Source organism: Aotus nancymaae, unplaced genomic scaffold (genome assembly GCF_030222135.1).
Source record: "Aotus nancymaae isolate 86718 unplaced genomic scaffold, 86718_ANA_hifiasm-v0.15.2.pri h1tg000016l, whole genome shotgun sequence".
NCBI classification, from domain to species: domain Eukaryota; kingdom Metazoa; phylum Chordata; class Mammalia; order Primates; family Aotidae; genus Aotus; species Aotus nancymaae.
In genome coordinates, this window is record NW_026988428.1 from 59,300,212 (window position 1) to 59,305,568 (window position 5,357).

Below are 5,357 nucleotides of genomic sequence, written 5' to 3' on the forward strand. Positions count from 1 at the left end.
CCTGTCCTCCCCACTTCCAATCCCCTTGCCCCGTTCTGAGTCTTTGTTCCATAACGCTTATCCCTTCTAATGGCCATGGCACCTACTCATTGTCTTTAACACATATTTATGATGTTTCCTCTCATTAGATTAAAAGCTCATGGGGGCAGGGATCTTTCTCTAGTTTGCTTAATGATGCATCCCAAGTTCCTAGAACAGTGGCTGGCACAGTCACTCAAAAATATTTGAATGAAAGACCATTATGGTCAGTCGGAGCTTACCAGTGTGTCATAAGCCTCTGATGGGCCACAAATGGGTTACAGATGTGCTGAGATATTGACACCCTCAGCCCTTGAGGTGTCTGGCCAGGGTTTGGGGAAGCTGAATGACTTGACAATTACGTCTTGCTGCAAGTAGCCTTCAATATTTACTCCAATATACGTCATTATATTGCCATTTTCTACGTGTTTCAGGACATTAAAAGGTTTGGGAAGCACTTGGCATGTAAAAATGGGTGTATAGTGCACCTTTTACTCTGTTAGGTAGAATGCCTGTGTCGCTTTTTGGAAGTGCTCCTATATCTTAACATTCGTATTTCCCAATTTCAATCAAGCATTAGTTCAGGAACAATTTCTGTTGTTCGTTGATAAAATGTTCCTTTTAAACAAATGATTTTATGCCATGAGTTATATATTTTAAAGCATCAATAATCTATGTTAAATGAATGAAAGAATTAGTGAATATGTAACAAGAGAGTGAATAAAAGTCACGTTAAAAACATGGAAATTACCGATGGTGATTGTGGAGATGGTGGTGATGAATCTGGAGGCCCGAAAGATGGTGATAATGGATTTTGTCCTACGTTCTTACTCCTGGTTGCTCTAAAATGACAGTTTCTTTAAGAGGAAGGAAGGGAAGGAAAGATGACGGTAAGGTTTTCCCTAGAAAGACCTCAATGTCTGGGGAGCTGCTTTCCTTGCCTTTTTTTTTTTAACCACAACAAAAACTCTTAGCATCACCTTTAGGCTAATCCTAAGTATAATAAGAAAGGTCATGATGCTAGTTTCTTACAAAATATCACTGCAGGGTATATGCAAGGTCTTGGCTGCTTGGTGAGTGTGTACGAAACCAGAGCTATCAAGGACTGAGAGGCAATGAGTCAGAGATTGAGAGTCAAGACTAGAAGAGCCAGGGGAAGCCTGGGAGGAAAGCTCAGGGCCAGACAAGGCACTTGGCTGGATTTAGGAGTGCCCAGAATTTGGCAAGCACAGTAGAACTTGGAGCCAGGACTTAGGCAGAAGCCAGGAAACTCTGGGTTCATGAGGTGAAGGCTAAATGGAGTGGGGAGAGAGGGTCAGGAACAAGACGGCAGGAACCAGCAGCAGGGATGTCTTAAAACCAAGACAAGTGCCTCGGCCAAGAAACCTCATATGTGCCTCTTGCCAAGGCAAAATGCAGCACCTGGAACAGTGTGCCAGGGCCTGCAGGTGGGAGCAGGGTAAAGAGGCTGACAGGGCTTAATGACCAAGGTGGAGCTTGAGCCAAGCGAAGGTTCTGGCAGCCAGCCTCCCTCTCTGGGAAGGCGATTACTTCCTTCTCCTCTTTCTAGATCTTATGTAGCACTTTTGACCTAGAAACTCTGGAGCAAACAGACCAGGATGCCAAACATGAAGATGAATGATGTCTGAGGTCCCTTCAACAGTGGGATCATGGCCAGATGAGCCACTGCCTGTTAGCTTTGAGGACTCAGGGAAAGGCTGATAATGTCTGAATAGGGAGAGTTCAAGACAGGGCACACCCAGGATCTGACCATCATACCACGGGCTTCAGTTTTATATATGCAATTTAAAAAATCAATGCTCATCAATTAATCTAATGAACATGGTTTCTACTTCCATGTTTTCAACTCTTTTTATTGAGTACCTACTATGTGCCAGACCCCCGCTTCTCTCTAGCAGCGTTAACCTGACTCTCCTGGACAACCGTGGGAATCTTTTATTCTGTCATTGAACTCTCTTCTCCCTTCAGCTGATACTTTCCTCTATGAATGCAGTTTGCTATGACTTTATTTATATTACTCTTACCTTCTGCAGATTTTTGCTGGTGTCTGCATTTCTTGACCGTTCTACAGGCATTTAGAAGATGATTTGCCTTCTGCATGTTCTTCTGCTATTACATATTCCAAAGCTGTACAGAAAGTGCATTCACAAGGAAATGGAAAGCCAAGAGGCAAACAGTTGCAACACAGCCTATGCCCTGCGCTCTGTCCTCAAACTCACCAGGACTTGGTGTTCTAGGACCTGTGAGCCATCAGAGCACAGACTACTTGGATAATGTGGTTGAACACAGAGAACAGATGGGTTGGATGGAGTAGGTCTGATTTAGGAAAGGCTGGATGGAGAGAAAGAATAGATAACAAAGATGGTGATAATACTGTTAATTCATAATCTATATAGTCACTATAGCACACTCATAGAGAAGAACACAGATTTTGAAGCCAGGGAGTGTCAATGCCAGAGGTGACACTATTTGTGTAATCCTGACCAGGTCATTTAAGTTTTGGGGTCTCAGTTTCCTCATTTTTGATATAAATATGAACATACCTACCTCTCAGGGAGGGTTATTTTGAAGATTAAATAACAAGCTCATATATTTAAAGTGCCTAAAGGGTGAATCCTATGGTTGTGACATAAAATGCGTGGTTAATAAGTAGTGGGTAATAAGAAAAGCCACTGGGTATTGAGTTTTTGTGATGTTCTTAACTCTGTAGCTGGCACAGGAATATTTTTCTCATTACCTGTCTCCTATGAAGAATTATCCTATTTTAGAACTGAGGATCCTGAGGTGTGGGGAGATTAAATAAGTTATTCAGGTTTACATAATTAATGAGAGAGCCAGTCTAGGTAAGTAAGAATGGGAGAAGCAAATGAACATTTATTGAATGCTAAATGTGTACCAGGCACCGTACAAAGTGCATTACAAGCATGAACTCATGAAATCATCATAATAACCCTAGGAGGTGGGTGTTACTATCTCATTGTATATGAGGAAATGACTTTTCTCGAGGTCTAGCAGTAGAGAGTTGGATTCCAGCCTAGAGCTGGCTATCTCCAAAGCTTACAATCATCTTGAAAAGAGAAAGGCAAGATAGGCCCCTGGTTTTTCCCACTATGAGATAAAATTTGTGTCTTTAGAAATAAAAAAAAGTGGGGGCTAGGCGCGGTGGCTCACGCCTGTAATCCCAGCACTTTGGGAGACTGAGGCAGGTGGATCACAAGGTCAGGAATTTGAGACCAGCCTGGCCAATATGGTAAAACCCCATCTCTACTAAAAACACAAAAATTAGCGGGGCACGGTGGCACATGCCTGTAATCCCAGCTACTCAGGAGTCTAAGGCAGGAGACTTGCTTGAACCCAGGAGGCGAAGGTTGCAGTGAGCCAAGATGGCGCCATTGCACTCCAGCCTGGGCGACAGAGCAAGACTTGGTCTCAAAACAATAACAACAAAGAAATTTTTTTAAAGAAAGTGATTTCAGGAATGAAGAAAAGATTTTGACTTTTCGGACTTGTGAATATTTGAGAACCATATCTTCTCTGATGGTTTGCTTTGTTTCCATTCTTAGTTACCCCAGGTCTACTCTGGTAAACATAGAAGCTATCTGGTCTTGTACTTCGGGTATTAAACATTATGGACACGTGTGGGGCCTGGTCACTTGGACAATCAGAGTCCCTGGGTGCTTGCTGTGTGGTTGAGGCTAATGTCTCAAACCAGTCAGGGCAGATGCTCTCCCTACCTAGACACAGGACCAAGCTTTAGGAATGACAAAGGAAACACCTTATTTAATGATGAGAAAATGAGAATATTGCTTTTTAGGAAAAAAAATACCTAAATAAAAAGTAAAGAGAGGGGATCTTAGGTCAGTGCAGGCCACTTGGTCTGGCACGCTATCCGTTTAGCTCACCCTCTTCCCAGGATGGCTCGATCTTGACTCAGAACCTTTGGCAGAGTGACTAGCCGTGGGAGACATGGCTATTAAGGAGAGCGGGAAGAGAAAGCAAAGTGTTCTCCATCGAGTGTACTGTGACAAAAAGCAGGACAGCAAGGAAGACAGAGAACAAACAAGTTCTTTAGAAAGTCTCCATCTAATTTATGTACCTCTCAATGACAGGAGTGGGATCACTGGTCACTGGTATGCTCAGAGGAGGAGGTGTCACACATCAGCCTGTGCCAAAGGCTTCATTTTCATCTAGTCAACATTCAGTAAATGGTGGCTGTGTACTTACTATTTGTAGGGTAGGATATAGCAGTGAGTAATTCCCATATGGAATTCTTTTATGTTGTTTTCTTTCTTTCCTTCCTTCCTTCCTTCCTTCCTTCCTTCCTTCCTTCCTTCCTTCCTTCCTTCCTTTCTTTCTTTCTTTCTTTCTTTCTTTCTTTCTTTCTTTCTTTCTTTCTTTCTTTCTTCTTTCAAAGAGACAGGATCTTACTATGTTGCCCAGGCTGGTCTTGAACTCCTAGCCTCCTGAGTAGCTGGGACTTCAGGCACCAGCCACTGTACTTGGCATGGGGCTTACATTGTTAAGAATAGAGGAGAAGGTGTGCAGACAATTAGCCAAACTAAATATATAAATAATAGAGTATTTTAGAAGAGGGTGACTTTCATGGAGAAATACCAGTATAATCACTCTGAGAGGGGGTATTCTTATATACTAATTAATCGGGCCACGTGGTTGAGTGGTAGAGCTTCAACTACAAACCATGTCTTTTAGAATGAAGCTCCTTCTTCTTTTCTGCCCTCTGCCTTAGCTAGATGTTGAAACAAGGAAAGATTGGAAAGGTCAAGGCAATCTCCAATTTTGTAGCCCTTTCTAATTGTCTGGAGGCAGTTACAGAATACTTTGGCATTTGACAGTAGAGAATTTATGTGAATTGTATGTTTCGGTAAAGAAACAATCTTTTGTCTGCTAGCAGCAAAGATGTTTTTGAGGTCAGTGCTTCAGCCCTAGAGCTGAAGATGAGCTAGAATGAAAATCCAAAAATTCTCCTTAAGAAGATAATTTGTATTTCCATTGAGTGCAAACCCACCAGCGAGCTTGCACGAAGTTCTGAACTTTGTCGTTGACAAGCATTGATACTAATCAGCGGCCTGTTTCCAGCATTGTGGGAAGCATTTGATCTTTTATTAAAGAAAATTCTTCCAAAAATATTAATTTAAAAATTAATGTCAACACTCTCTGACATTCCATCTCCAAATGCTGAAGAAGAAAAAAGTTTTAGAGTTTTTTAATAATCTTGGTAAATATTATTTGAACTTTACTTCAAGCCAAAACAAGTTTCATGGGGAAAAAAAATCCTTTCTTCAGCCATGGGCAATAAA